Source organism: Vicugna pacos, chromosome 11 (assembly GCF_048564905.1).
Source record: "Vicugna pacos chromosome 11, VicPac4, whole genome shotgun sequence".
Taxonomy (NCBI): domain Eukaryota; kingdom Metazoa; phylum Chordata; class Mammalia; order Artiodactyla; family Camelidae; genus Vicugna; species Vicugna pacos.
Genome location: NC_132997.1, coordinates 96,047,826 through 96,064,789, shown reverse-complemented (window position 1 = coordinate 96,064,789; position 16,964 = coordinate 96,047,826).

Genomic DNA, 16,964 nt, shown 5'->3' with positions numbered 1-16,964 from the left:
GCTACACAATATCCCACAAACCTTCCTCTTCTAAGTTTTCCCCAGGACGAGGCCAATACAAATCCCACAGGAGCACCTCCCCGAGGCAACTGAAGACGTGGATCCAAGCATCTCAGGGTGGACGCTGATGGATACTGGGATACTGGGAGTGCCGTTGGCTGGAGCACCCCGTCCGTAACAGAGCAGCGGGAACCCAGCTCCGGGTTTCCCTGCAGCCTCTCTGGATCTTTCACTGGCAGAGACCCTTTCACTCCCCAGGAGAGCAGGAGCTTGTGTCCCTGGCCCAGCTGCCAAACAGCCTATTGTCCTTGTGACTCCATCAGGAAGCCATTTCTCTGATGAATAGCACTGCAGTTCCTGCTCCTGAGCGGGACAGTCAGCCTCTTCCCTCCCCGCCCAGGTTTTGGCCCCTAGGTCTCCACCTGAGATCCTGTAGTATCCGCATACCCCATGTCCACCTGTGGTTGTCATAGCAACAAGTGACAACTACAAGCATGACTGAGATGTGATACTTTTAAATATAACTATTCAGCAACAATAACAATATATAATAATTGATTATTACTTTATACTCCAAGAAAAGCTCCATTTCTATTATCTCGTCATTTAACAACAGCTAAGTGATCTGCACACAGCTACATGGTCAGGGAACAGCAGAGCCAAGTTCAAAGCCCAGATTGCCCCGTAGGTCTTGTAATAGTGTTTTCCAAGCTGTGGTGAAATTTGTGCACCATTTGTCCTCTTAATTAATTGATTATTTTTCTTTAAATCAATTACCATTTGTAAAATAATACGTTAATTTTAAAATTTCATGTCACTTCTGTAAATGGAAAATAAGTATCATTTGTCACCAACAGGAAAAAATAACTATAAAAGCAAATGCAGTCGGCACACAACAGGGTTATTAACATTCAGCTTGAAGCTGTTGTCGGCAGAAGGCTCTGAGCCTGGGGCATTGGAAGGGTATTGAAGACTAACACCCAACTGGGCCTTTGTTCCTGGCTGGAGCCAGAGTGATTCAAAGGGAATTGGAAAGGGAATAACTTCGTCACTATGTGAGTCCAGTGAAGTTATTGCCTATCTCGGTGCTGCCTAAAACCATCTCGGGCTTTGCACATGAGGCTCAGCCACCCTCTAGTCCTCTCAGAGCCCTGTGAGGAGGTGGGGGAGACCATCCTGTTGTGAATATTGCCATCTTACCGGCTCTGGGGCAGCGTGGCCAGATCAGAAGAGTACTGGCTTTGTGTTTCAAAGACCCAGGTCTGAGCCCTGACTCTTAGAACTAGTCCGATGGCCCCAGCCCTCTGTGTTAGTCAAGTTCTCCAGGGAAACAGAACAAGCAAGAGGAGCTGGCTTATATGACTGTGGAGGCTGAGAAATCCCACGATCGGCAGGGCCTGGGTGAGCAAGCTGGAGACCCAGGGAAGACGGTGACGTAGTTCCAGTCCAAGCTCCGAAGTCTGAGAACCAGAGGAGCCAATGGTGTAAATCCCAGTGCAAGAGCAGAAGAAGATGAATATCCCGGTTCAGTCAGTGAGCAGGAAGCAGAGGGGGTGAATTCCGCCTTCTCCCCCATTTTGTTCTTCTTCCCAGGCCCTCAATGGATTGGAAGACGCCCACCCACACTGGGACAGGCCATGTGCTTTACTGAGTCCACTGATACGCATGCTCATCCAGAAACACCTGCACAGATACATCCAGCAATAATATTTAATGTGGGCCCTCCGTGGCCCAGTCAACTTGACACATGAAAATAGCCATCTCATCCTCCGAGCCTCAGCTGGAGTCTCTAACAGGTGCCTCAGCTGAGGAAGCCCTGTGGCAGCCGCCCTGGTGCTGGCACATCTAGACCATGGGTGATGCTCACCTCGCGTAAGACATGCCTGAGGCCACACGCTGGCAGTGAGTGGGACCCCGTACTGGCACCCACCTATGACCCACTGAGACTGTTTTCCTGGTAGAAGTCCCACTTCAGCACCCAAAGTGTCCTGCATTGTGTGGGGTGAGGCCGGGACAAGCCCGTAACAGGCAAAATACGGTGCTCCCTCGGAGTCTCTGCAGTGGCCCTGGTGGTTTGGTTTCTGCTTGACAGGTACACGTGCCCTGATTGGGCGTCCTGCTCACGTGGCCTCAAGCAGTTTGCAGAGCTAGTGGGGAAGCACACAGGGGCACGCACTTCCACCCCCTGGCCAGCCTAGAGCCCCCGGGACATGCCTTCCGTCTCAGGTAGGGAGCGGGTTTCATTTGCTGCAGAGCTTTCCAGCACAAAGGCTGAACAACCAGTGCTCCCTCTTCGCCGTGAGTAGACTTCACCTCCTGAAGCTCAGATAAACAGCAGAGAAAAATATTTTCATGCATTTTCAAGGTCAGAGAAGAAATTGAAGAGCATAAATATGGAGCAGGCATTGCTGGAGTCAAAAGGACACTGGCATCAGATACCCAAGAGCGGAGATTAGCTGCACACAGCTGGTCGCCACCCGAATGCAGCTCCTTTTGCGGTTCTTGGAGGTTTTTTTTTCTCTGTGGAGCTCTCTGGATCTGGCTGGCATCCTCATACTTCTTGGCTGGGGCCAGGGGAAAGATATGATTTCTTAAGGATTTTGTTTTCTATGAGATGCTATCCGGCCCCCAGTTTATATTCTTAGACCCTCAACAAAATCTCAGAGAAAGTCACTTGTCCTCCCCAAGCTGAAGGTCAAGGAACCCCGCCCCCCCCTCCGAGGACGGCATGGCCTCTTTTCATGGGTCACTTTCCCTCGCAAAGCCTGCTCCTCCCCTCTGGTCATCCCCAGTTCCTCTGGGATCAGCAGTAAAGGATTCACTCCTAGGGCTTCAAACCCACCTGTTGTGTGAAGACACTGCCCTGAACGATGAGGTTTGGGAAGTCTGGGATGCAACACTTTTCATTCTATCTTAATGAAGTTACTGTCCAGCTCTCTGGGTTAGTGGGTAGGAGTTGGTTTGTGTTGATGAAAGAGCTGGGTTGGGTAACGGGGAGTCTGGCCAGCTGGGTCCTGGTCACACTCACCCCCATGGCCCCGAGCAAGTGGTTTATCTTCTCAGTGGCTTGGTTTCCCTTCAGTAAAATGAGGGTGAATTGTCCCAGCATCACTGCTGTTAATTCTAAAGTATAAGATACTATATTGAGAAGAGATTGGTAGCTCTTCCAAAAATGATGGCCATATAACAGCTTAGGATGGTGACGGGGAGGGATAGAGCTCCCAGCCACTGGAGCCTCCAGCCAGGTTAATGTGTGATGCTGGCCGAGCCAGCCCTCCCCAGGAAAATGGGACACTAACATGCACCCATCCGCACAGTCAGATCCTCAGCATATCCACAGCCCTCAGTGAACCAGAATTCATTTGCATTCAGTTTTTCAAACAAAACACCTTGGTGTCAGTCCTTTTCATTGAAAAGGAATAAAAATCAATGTCCCTTGACTCCCTGTGCCCGGTGCTCCCTTAGCAGATCACTCCCCTCTCAAGCCTCCATTCCCAGGGCTGCCCGCTGGCCTCTGATGCTCCCCGTGACAACTGGAACACCCACATGAGACCCAGCACTTCTCAGACTGCACGCCTGCGACCCTGAGATTGCTATCCATTTTTAAGGGCAAGTGCATGTGTCTGTTTGCTTTAGGAAGAGGAAGGGAAGCAGCCTGCACCTGATTTTCCAAGGGAACAATGGCCCAGACAAGGCTGAGAGCCACTTTTGCTCCCTTTGCTATGTTTTCTGAAGGAACTGGTGCTGGGATCCCCTCTCCCAAGGTGGAAGGGTCCTCCTGTGAAAAGCTGCTCTCTGTCATTAGAGGATGTGGTTGCACTGGGGAATGCATGTCATAGAGGGGAGCTTCCATGGCAAACGAGGGAGACTTCTACCAGCAGCAGTTGTACAGGCTGCTCCGCCAGGGAGAGAAGCGTGAGTCTCACAGGAGGTTCGAGTGGCTTCTGGATAATTATTTGTCGGAATGTTTGTTCTATAAGAAACTCCTGCCTCGAGGGGCACCTGAGCCACACAATCTCGGAGATCCCGCCTACTCTAGCATTTTAAGGCTTTGAAATTAACAGACAAAAAAATATTTGTTGAAAATGTGGCTAAGTTACAACTGTTGTCTCCAACATTCATCAGTGAAAAGCAAAATCTTTCTTCAGAATATAGATGACTGGTTTGTTCATCTTTTTCAATTTTTTAACTTGTTTTTTTCTCTACAACTTATTTTTTCAGAAGATTTTGCCCCGCCTCCCTGATAAATATTCCTCTGCACATTCACAAATGCATATGGTAGCCGAGAGTATCATTTCCCTGAATATAACAAAATTATGGACACTGTATATTCTCATGGCCTTTCTCTTTTAAACTTGAGAAAATACGCTCAAATACTGGAGTGCACAGAGTACAAAGAAACTTAAGGTCACTTTATCTACTTGGTGGTGACAGGTACCATTTTTACCTGTCAGTTAGTCTCATAGAGCCCATTGATAACCACGTGAGAGCTGACTTCATGAATAATTTTATTTCTTCTGTTTTCCCAGAGAAGCATAAATTGTAGTTATTTGGTATTATGTGTAATCATTTTCATAGAAAGTGAGCTTTAAAATTTTTATGCTGCACGTTTTATACATGTTATCTCAAAATGCTTAAATGTTTGGAAGGCAGGCATTACACAGGACTAGTGGCAAAATTATTCCAAGCCCAAATTTTCAGCTCTGACCTGATTTGTATTCATATCTAATGGCAAAAGGTGAAATTCCACCCTGGAAAGATAAAGCACAGTTCACTCCTAAACAGAAAACATACCTAAATTGACCTTCTACCCAGGTTTCTCAGCCTAACCCATCGAAGAGATTAGGGTTGGAGATGGTATTGATTGCTGAGGCTTTCTCTTTGCACAGTTTGAACAATGCTTCTTTGTTTTTCACTTTGACGAACATTCTTTCGGCAGCACAACCAGGAAGAAAACAGTCCTCGGGCCAGCTTCCCGCAAAAGTCTTCTTTCCAGAAGGGAGCCTCTGCTGGGGACAGCCCCTCCCCGTAGTGTCTCAGGAGAGGGGCTTCGCTCCTCAGCATCTGACAAATAAGGCCAACGTGATAGATCTCTCGGCTTAAGGACATCTTACATATTTATGGAATGACATCTTTCTCCATCAAGATTCATGATCTAGACTTTTAGCTACCAAGAGGGACCTCAGCCATTGTCCTAGCGAATGTCACATTAATAAGGCCTTTTCATTGTTCACTTTCAGAGGTGAGAGTGGATCAAAGTCAGAGGCATGCAAATATATAGTTAGAAGACACTGAAAACAACAAAATCTTTGTCTTTCGGATTTCAGAGGCAGCAAAGCATAGAACCTGTTTCATAAAACCAAGCTAACACAATTCAGGGAGAGTTGTAGAAACAGCACTTCAAATTATGACCCAATATGTTTCTTGAAGCCTGCATTTACAATTTCTATTCTTCTAATTATTGGGTAAACTTCTTCAAAAGGATCAATCTGTACTGTGTTACATAGTAAATTTTAAAAACATCATTTCCATGGTAGGTTGAAAGCTGAGAGACTAAATTTTGAGGTTAAAATGTTTAATATATAAGAATTCTGTGATAAGCCTTAATTGTGCACTTAGGTGCCTTATAGTATAGCACACGTTGTGTAAGTAACCAACCCATATCTCTTACATAAAAGTTAGGAGTTAGTACGGTCTCAGGATTTGTATCACGAGATGGCTATTTTTAACGCAAATTATAGCTTACACACAACTGTTGAGTTGCTGAGCCTGGGAGATTTGTTCGGTCTTATAACTGTTATTAGTAATTCATGGAAATTGATTACCTGAACAGCAGTCAGATCTTTACTATTTCGTGGCAAAGATGATAAATACAACTGTTTGTTGTCAGGGTGATTTTTTTTTTTCTCTTAAAAAAAAACATTCATTAAAACTGCTGGAAGTCCTGCTGGTTAGAACAGGAGTTTGCAATTTTCCGAGTACTTTATGCCTCTTGGAGGAGAATTCATTATAATAACAGAGTACTGGGCTGACTCTATTTGTGAGAAACAATGGCCTGTTTGGAAATGCTAGATGTGCAGCAAAGCGACTGTACACTGCCCTCACAGAGATAAAAATATTGATTGTCGGAGCACCACAGCCTAGAGACTACAGGTTATGGGAAAATAATGAAACCGCGTCTTTCTGTTCCAGCATCGTAACGCCCCTCATTATCACCAGGGTACTTATTTATCCAGTGAGCACATCTTCAGTAATGGGCAGCGTTCTAAAGAGGAACAATCAGAAACTTCTTATTTTATTTTTTTACTTGTTTTTTTCCCCGAAGAGGTTGAAATTAAGTGGCTTCCTCCCTCCTGTAATAAATTCTTGGATCAAGAATGTGAAGAAAACATGAAACTAGAGGTTAAGAAATAGCTTAGGAAATTCAGGCCACCTGGATAATTGGATTTAAAATATTCTTCCTTTCATATTAACCAGACACCTTCTTGGTTACTAAAACAATTCTCACTTTCCTACTAGTTTCCTGGTCCCATCTTGGTGTAATGTATTCTCTACTCCCAGTTGACTTTATTTAGCCTAATTCCACTGGATTAAAAGGAAAAAAAAAATAAGACCTAACTATTTGCTCTTTGTAAGAGTTTCACTTTAAATATAAAGGTTATAAAAGCATTTGTAGGTTAAAAGTAAAAGGATACAAAAAGATGTATTAAAATCTTGACCACTTATTATAAATTATAGGAAAGCTGGTGTGGCTCTCTTAATACTAGACATAGAATTAAAGACAAGGAGTACTACAAGAAATAAAGAGAGAGATTTTTGATAATAAAAGGATCCACTAATCAGGATGACCTAACAACCCTAAATGTGTGCTCACCAGATCACAGAGCATGAGAGCACATTAAAAAAACAAAATAACAAGTGAAAAGTAGGGGAAAAAATATAGTTCATGATTTTAACACTTCACCCTCAGTAATTGATGGACCAGTAAACAGAAATTGGACGAATAGAGACTAGCATTATCAACAAGCTTAAGTTAATGGATGTTTATGACAAAATTCACACAACAACTACAATACAAGTTCTTTGAAGTGCACACAAAGGACTAAACAAGTCTTGCTAAATTTGAAATTACACATAGTATGCTCTAACCACTATAAAATTGTATTAGAAATCAATACAAATGATATCTTTAAAATGCTCAAATATTTTGAAGTTAAACAATACACTTCTAAATAAACGCAAAAGTCACAGGGGAATGATAATGAAAATGCAACATATCAAATTTGAGGATTGACAGTGATTTAATAGTCAAGTTCATCCAGACATGCTACAGGTTACCCTCAAGTCCATGGTCTCTTAAGCTTGATGTTGAACTGAGAAAGCTACAGGAAGAGTGTTATATATTGGACTTCTGTTTCCTTTTTCAAAAAAAAATTTTTATACAATTTTTAAAGATTACAGTTATTAAAAAATCCTGGCTATATTCCCCCATGTTGTACAATATTTGTTTCCTTTACGTGTTTGGATAATGCCACTTACTCTGGCAAATCTCACGAAGCTTTTTGCTATGAAGATTAATGGTATACCTCCAACTTTTAGAACGTTTTACTGGGATGCTTTCCTGTGTGGTGTGCCAGCAGCTAGACTAGATGCATTCTTGATTCATATAATTTTAACAGTCATGTGAGTTTACCTATCATGTAAATATATGTGCTGTACAGATGGGAAAACTGAGAACCAGCTGTTAAGTAACATGGCCAATAAATGGTGAAGCTAGAAAAAAAAAAGTTGCAGGGGTTGAAGTTAAAGTAGGAGTCAGAGGAAAATGGATAACTTTAAATGCTTGTTTTAGAAAGGCGTAATAATCTAATCTTAATGATCTATGCTTCCCCTTTAAAAATATAGGACAGAAAAAAATTAAACACAAAGTAAATGGAAGGAAATAATAAAGATATAAATGGAAATCAATAAAGTGTTAAACGAATAGTAGAAATAAATCAATGAATCCAAAAGTTAGTTCTTTGAAAACATCAATAATATGATTAAAAAAAAAAAAGAAAACTCTAGCTGGATTGATCAAGTGAAATGAGAAGAGGCATATATTGTCAATATCAGAAATGAAAGAAAGGACATCACCGCAGATTCTACAGGTATTAGAAAGATAATAAGGGATGATTTTAAACAATTTTAAGCCAATAATTTTGAAAATTTAGAAAAAATGGACAAACAGTTGAAAGACAAAAATTACCAAAAGTATAGCCAAAAAAAAATAGAAAGTCTGCACAGTTCTACATCAAATTTTAAAATGGAATTTGTAATAAAAAATTTCACAAATAAAACTCCCAAGTTTAGATGGCTTCCCTCGTGAGTTTTATCAAGCTGTTTAAAAAGGAGTAATACCAATTTTGCACAAAGAAAATTAAAAAAGGAAAAATACTTGTGAACTTGTTGTATAATGCCAAATTACACTGATACCAAAGTCAGGCAAAAAGACTTACCAAAACAAAGAAAATAATAAAACAGCATACCTCATTAATATAGATGCAGAAATTCTTAACAAGATATTAGTAAATGAATCCAGCAATATTCACTTAACAAACCAGTAATAAATAAACAAACTAAGGACTTAATCTCAGGAATACAAGGTTGATATAACACTCAAAAATTAATGTAGTCACCACATCAAATCAAATAAAGAAGAAAACCAGATGATCACCTCAATATATTTAGAAAAATCATTTAAGGAAATTGAAGGCCCATTCATGAGGAGAACTTTCAGCAAACTATGAGTTAAAGGGAATTTTATCAACCTGATAAAGAGCATTTACAAAACCCCACAGCTAATATCATATTTAGTGCTGAAATATCAAGCATTGTTCTCACCACTTCTACTCTACTCAGCATTATGCTGGATGTCTTAGCCAGGAAGATAAAGTAATAGGATTACAATAGGCATATAGTTCAGAATAAAAGAAGTGAAGCTGTCTTTTTGCACCAGCGACATGATCATCTATATAGAAAACAATAAAAAGGGTTATTAAAATGAATCAGCAAATTTAGCAAGCTTGTGAGATACATCGTCAAGATTTTAATGATCAATTTATTTCTATATATCCGTAATGAAAAATTGTAAAGTAAAAAATTTAAAATACCATTTGCAATAACGTCAAAATTCATAAAATACTTAGCATAAATGTAACAAAATATAAACAAGACACATACACTAAAATCTACAAGACATTGCTGAGAGAAATTTAACAAGACCTAAATAAATGGACAAATATATTCCTGGATTGAAAGACTAAACGTTGTTAAGACTCCTTAAATTGATCTACAGATTTGATTGATTCTCGTTCAGATTCTTAGCCAGTGAGAGTTCATGCACACATGTATGTGTGTATAAATTGTCAAGCTGATTCTAAAGTTTATATGGAAATTCAGAGTACCTAAGATGGCCAAAACAAGGTTGAAAGGTGTACACTCACTTACTTCAAGACTCATTATAAAGTTACAGTCATCAAAGCAATGCGGTTTTAGTGTAAAGACATAGATCAGTGGAACAGAGTGAGTTCAGAGGCACGCATTTTATGGTTAATTGAATTTTGACAAGGCATCAAAGCAATTCAGGGAGAAAAAAAGTCTTTCTAACAAATGATCCTGGAACAACTGGATAACATAGATCTCCCTCGTCTTGTGCTTGGGTTTAAGTTGAAGATAATACATGAAAATGCATTTAATATGACTAACCTACCAAACATTGTCACTTAGCTTAGCGTACTTTAAATGTGCTCAGAACACCTACGTTAGCCTGCAGTTGGACAGAATTATCTAAAATAAACCCTATTTTATGATAAAGTGTTGAATAGCTCACGTAGTTTATTGAATACTGTACTGAAAGTGAACAACAGAATGGTTGTCTGGGTACAGAATGGTTGTATGTGCATGAGTCACTTCCCCTCACGATCAAGTGGCTGACCAGAAGCTGTGGCTTGCTGCGCTGCCCAGGATCTCAAGAGAGGAGTCTACTGCATATGACTAGCCCAGGAGAAGATCAAAATTCAAAGCATGGTTTCTACCAGATATATATCGCTTTTGTACCATTGTAAAATCAAAAAATTGCAAGTTGAAACATTGTAAGTCAGGGACTATTTATATATGAGGAAAACAATGCTCATCCTATACAAAAATTAATTTTAAGAAAATTCAGGGGAATATCTTACCAGATATTTGCTAGCAAGTACCCAGAAAAAGAACTAAACTATGAAAAAAAATTGATAAACTGCACTTCATCAAAATTTAAAATTTCTGGTCATCAAAAGATACTATCAAGAAAAAGAAAAGGCAGGTCATCAAAAGATTTTGGACTTGCCTTTTTGTTCTGATTGATTAAGAAAATAATCCTAGTACCCCCATCTCACTAAAGAGTTGGATCCAGGCTGTGCAAATAATTTCCACAATTCAGTAATAAAGAGATAATTAATCCAATTAAAAATAAGCTAAAGACAAAACAAATAATAAAAGAAGATATATGAATGGTCAATAAACACATAAGGTGTTTACATTGTTAATCATGAGGGAAATACAGATTAAAACCACAATAAGAAACCACTTTACACTCACTAGCTTAGCTAAAATTGAAAAGACCAACAACATTAAATGCCAGCAAGGATACAGAGCAACTGAAATTCTCCTACATTGGTGGTGGGAGTGTCAAATGGTATAAATACTTTGGAAAACACATTGGTAGTTTCTTATAAATTAAACATGAATCTGACTTCTGATTCAGTAATTTCACTTTTAGGGATTTACCCAAGAAAAATGAAAACATACGTCTCCAAAAAGACTTGTGAAAAAATGTTCTTGGAAGATTTGTTCATGATTATCTGGGAAAGGGGGAGAACCCTAAATGTCCATTAGCAAGTGAATGAATAAGCAAATCATGGTTTTAATTATACAATGAATATTTTTTGGTAATAAAAAGATGGATCTCAAAACACACTGAGTGAAAGAAGCCAAACACAGGAGTACATACTGCATGATTTCACTTACATAATGTTGAAGAAAATGCAAAAGTGATATATGGTGGTGGAAATCATAGTAGTGTTTGCCTCTCAGGGGGCTGGTGAAGACTGAGTGGAAACAAGTGGGAGGAAATTTCAGGGATCACAGAAATGCTCTATGTGTAGAGCGGGGTTTGGGGTACATAGGAGTATACAGCTGTCAATATTCATCACCCTGTACGCAAACATCATTCATTGCACTGCATGTCAATTATGTCTCAATAAAAACAAGTTTTAAAGATAAAACACAAAGTAAAGTAAAGCTAAGGTAAGAAATTGGAAAACAAGCTTACAGAGCAATCCAAACCAAATAAGAGGGTAAGAAATAATAAATAGAACATAATTTAATATAATAAAGAAAAATAAATAATGGAGAAGATTTGAAAAAGAAAACTACTTCTTTCAAAAGATTAATAAGTTTGATGGGCCTTGGCAATATTGATCAAGAGAAAAACAGAAATGAAAAAAGTTATTAAATAAATATTAGGGACAAAATTACTACTGGCACAATACATAGTTTTTAATGTAATAAAAAGTTTTTGTCTCAAAGTATTTTTTAATTTCTTCTTTGATTTTATCATGGACCCATTGGGTTTTTAGTAGCATGTTGTTTAATCTCCATGCTGTCATTTTTTCTCTCCTTTGTTTTTCTGTAATTGATTTCTAGTTTCATGGCATTGCGGTTAGAAAAGATGCTTGAAATAATTTCTATCTTCTTAAAATCATTGAGGCTTTTTTTGTGCCCAAGTGTATGATCTATCCTAAAAAATATTCCATGTGCACTTGAAAAGGATGTATATTCTATTTGGGGGGGAATGTAATGTTCTGAAAATACCAGCCAAGCCTAATTGTTCTATTGTATCATTTAATTTCTCTACTGCCTTATTAATTTTCTCTCTGGAAGATCTGTCCAGTGATGTTAATGGGGTGTTAAAGTCTCCTACAAAGATTGTATTCCCATCAATTTCTCCCTTTATATCTGTTAGTATTTCTTTTATATATTTAGGTGCTCCTATATATTGGGTGCGTATATATTAACAAGTGTAATAGCCTCATCTTGTATTGCAACTTTAATCATTATAAAATGTCCTTCTTTATCTTTCTTTATGGCCTTTGTTTTAAAGTCTATTTTGTCTGAAATCAGTATGGCTACTCCTGCTTTTTTGTCATCTCCATTTGCGTGGAATATCTTTTTCCATTCTCTCACTCTCAATCTATGTATGTCCTTCTCCCTAAAGTGGGTCTCTTGTATGCAGCATATTGTAGGTTCTTGTCTTATTATCCAGTCTGCCACTCTGTGTCTTTCGATTGAAGCATTTAGTCCATTGACATTTACAGTAATTATGGATAGATGTGTGTTTATTGCCATTTTGGACTTAGCTTTGCAGTTGATTTGGTATTTCCTCTTTGTTCCTTTCTTTTTCTTTTGTGGTTTGAAAGTTTTAAACAACGGTATGCAATTATATCTTAAAACGTCAATGAAATAAATGTTAAATTAATTGAAAAGATGTTATCTTCCCACTCCCCCCCAAAAAAAGTATCCTGATGGTTTTTATAAGTGTATTATACTAATCTTTTACAGACTCATTCATTCCTTTTTGTTTTTAATACACTATTTTTTGTTTGGTTTTGGGGGGTAGTAATTAGGTTGATTTACTTATCTTTCACTGGAGGCACTTGGGACTGAACCCAGGACCTCATGCATACTAGGCATTTACTCTGCCACTGAGCTATATATACCCTTCCCCTGAATAATTCATTCTTTTCTTAAATAAGTTGTTTCAGAAGTCAGAAAAAAAAAACTGCCTACATTATTTGATAAGGCTAGTGTATTCTGAGTTTTTTTCCAGAAACAGTACTTGGTAATGTTTAACTTTTTTTTAATTAAAATATACTCAGTTTACAATGTTGTGATAATATCTGGTGTACAGCATAGTGAGATATATATATATATATATATATATATTCCTTTTCATATTCTATTTCATTACAGGCCATTACAAGCCATTACAAGTTGTTGAATATAGTTCCCTGTGCTATACAGTAGGATCTTGTTGTTTATTTATTTTATATATAGTAATTAATATCTGCAAATCCCCAACTCCCAATTTATCCCTCCCCATCCTCTTTCCCCCCTGGTAACCATAAGTTTGTTTTCTATGTCTATGAGTCTGTCTCTCTTCTGTAAATAAGTTCATTTATGTCTTTTCTTTTATTAGATTCTACATATAAGTGATTTCGTATAGTATTTTTCTTTCTGTCTGACTCAACTCACTTAGAATGACAATCTCCAGGTCCATCCATGTTGCTGCAGATGGCATTATTATAATGTTATTTATGGCTGAGTAATTTTCCATTGTATATATATACCACAATTTCTTTATCCAGTCATCTGTCGATGGACACAGGTTGCTTCCATGTCTTGGCTATTGTAAATAGTGCTGCTATGAACATTGGGGTGCATGTATCTTTTCGAGTTAGAGTTTCCTCCAGATATATGCCCAGGACTCCTCCTGGGACCCCTGAATTGTATGGTAACTCTATTTTTAGTTTTTTAAGGAATCTCTATGCTGTTTTCCATAACTACATTCCCACCAACAGTGTAGGAGGGTTCCCTTCTCTCCACACCCTCTCCAGCATTTGTCGTTTGTGGACTTTTTAATGATGGCCAGTCTGACTAGTGTGAGATGATGTCTCGTAGTTTTTTCATTTGCATTTCTCGATAATTAGTGATACTGAGCATTTTTTCATGTGCTTATTGGCCATTTGCATGTCTTCATTGGAGAGATGTTTGTTTAGGTCTTTTGCCTGTTTTTAGATTGGGCTATTTGCTTTTTAGCTATTGAGTTGTATGAGCTATTTTTATATTCTGGAAATTAAGCCCTTGTAAGTCACATTGTTTGCAAATATTTTCTCCGATCCTGTAGGTTGTCTTTTCATTTTATTTATGGTTTCTTTTGCTGTATAGAAGCTTATGTTTAATTAAGCCCTATTTGTTTATTTTTGCTTTTATTTCTCTTTCCTGGGTAGACTGCCCTAGGAGAACATTGCTATGATTTATATCAGAGTGTTTTGAGGCTACTATATTCTTGATTCCCAAACTAGATTAAAAAACACACACAAGAAAAGAAAATTACATGTTCATTTCACTTATAAAGATAAATAGACAAGTGAAATATTAACTGAACCAAATCTAATAAATACATTATCATCATGTAGACTTTATATCAGGACTTCAAGGATGGTTCATCCTCAGAATATCTATCAGTGTAATTCATTGTATTCATGGATTAAAGGAGAAACTGCAAATGATTATTGAAGTTGATGGCTAAAAATTATATGATAAAAACAACACTTATTTGTGGTTTTTGCAATAGTTCTTAGCAAAGCAGGAATAGGAGTGCATTTTAACTTAGTAGAGGTTATGTATCAAAAACCCACAGCTGGGGGAGGGTATAGCTCAGTGGCAGAGTGCCTACTTAGTAAGCACAGGTCCTGGGTTCAATCCCCAGCACCTCCATTAATAAATAAATAAATAAACCTAATTACCCCCTCCCAAAAAAACCCTACACCAAAACTTATACTCAATTAAATAACTTTACAATCATGCTCTTTAAGAAAGAAGCAAAACAAGAATGCTAATTCTCACTGGTATTGTCTCACATAGCAATAGAGACATAGAATTAGAAGAGAAGGGATTAACCCGTCATTATCTAGAATGATTATCTATTCATCTATTTAAGAAAAGAGCAAAATCAGTGAGCAAAATATCGAATGTATAGGGCAAAATTACTACTTTCATAATAGAAATTTGAAATGTAATAAGAAAATTATGAATAACTATGCAACTAAATTTTAAAACTTTGATGAAATAATATTTTTATTTAAAAGTAATCAATAAAAGAACTAATAAAAGAGTTTGCTAGATTAGGCAACAGCAGCAATGACAACTAGAAGATACCATTAAAAAAAATATATTTTTTTGCAATAGAAAAAATGCAATGTATGCAGGAATTAACGGAGACTATTCAAGAGTTTTCTGGAGGAAACTTTAAAACTCAAGTGAAGTGTATAGATCGTAAATTGCATAAATGGAGTGACTTTCATGCTCTCGGGTAGGATGATTCAATATTATAAAGATGTCATCTGTCCCAAATTACTGTATAAATTCAAAGTAGTATCAGCTAGAGTTCCCTCTGGAAGTTTTTAGGAACTCAGTACACTTATTCTGACATATAAATAGGAAAAAAAAATCCATGATTAACTAGATTAATTGTGAAAAAGAAGAGTTAACATTTGTTTGAACATACTACAAAGAAATAAAGTGTGATGTAACACAATAGGGACAGATTTATGTATATATAAGAACCTAATACATGACAGAGGTGACACTGCAAATCAATATGAACAGGACAGATTATCTTATTGGATAAGATTGGGAAAACTTGCTCCCTATATGGAGGGAAAAAATCAAATTCCTACCTATCACCATATTCAAAAGTGAACTACAGATGAATCAAACCTGCTTGGAAATACAAAATCATAAAGCCCATACAATAAAGTACAGGACAGTGCATTTATGATCTAGGAGAGGGGAACGACTTTCTAAATGAAACTCCAGTAGCACAAATCATAAAGCATAAAGCAAATGAATTTAATTATATCAAAAGTAAGGATTTCTGGTCCATTAAAGACACTATAGACAAAGATTAAAGTAAGATGATAAAATATAAGTTATTTGCAGCGTCTCAAACCAACAAAGGTATCTGGGATAGTGAAGGAAGTCCTGCAAATCAAAAGAAAAGGACAACCCCAGTAGAAAAATGGGAGAAAGATATGGAAAGGCAAATTACAGATGGGGACTCCCAAAAGGCTAGCCGGTCAATTTAAAGATACTCAAATGTATTAATAATCAGAGAGTGACAAGCCAGCAATGAGACATCACTTTATATCTATGAGACTGGCTACAATTAGAAAGTGAGATGACTTCAAGTGTCAGAAGGGACATGGAGGTATGAAATTTTCATATACTACTGGTAAGAACTTAAGAAGTTACAACCGTTCTGAAAACAACCTCAGGTGTTCTTGGTCAAGGTTAGTATTACAAGCCTTATGATCCAGCAATCTCACCCTGGATATACCTCCCCAAGAAATTCTCAAAGAGATCCAAAAAGGGACACATACAAGTATGTTCCTAAAAGGGACAGGATTAAGGACAAGGTTATTCGTAGCAGAGGGGAGTCAGAGGTAACCCAGGATCCCAGCACTGGGAGAGTGGAGAGTCTACAACGTGTGGGGTGATTGCACAGCGTGGAATGTTTACTGCAGCCAAAGCAAGGACATAGATATACCTACAGCAATGTGGATGGATCCTAAACTTAGGGCTCAGTGAAGAAAGTAAGAAATGGGGAAGTGAGAATTAGAGATAAAAGAAAACAAAGATGAAACACCAGGAAAGAGAAAGAAAAAAAAGGGAAAGCAATATGCATGAAGATATTGTACACACACACACACACTCACACACACACGATTTAGACACAACATGCACTTATAGTCAAAAGGGAATAATCAGTTATGGTTCATCCACTAATTAATTATTAAAATTATATAAGACCTTTGTGAATGCTAATGATACTAAATGCTAAATTTTAAAAAAACAAGATACAAATTATATCACAATATAATGTGACCATTTTTTTTTTTTAAAAGAGCATGTACTTACATAGGCACATAGGGAAGATCAGCAGGGAAAAAATTAAAATGCTACAAATCGTCAAGTTAAAATGGTGAGATTATGGATAACTGTTTCCCCTGTTTCTATTCACTCTGTTACCGTTATGTTTATATGTATTTGTTTTCGTGTGCTCTGTTTCTTTGTAGGCTGTACTGTTACTTCTCTTTCTT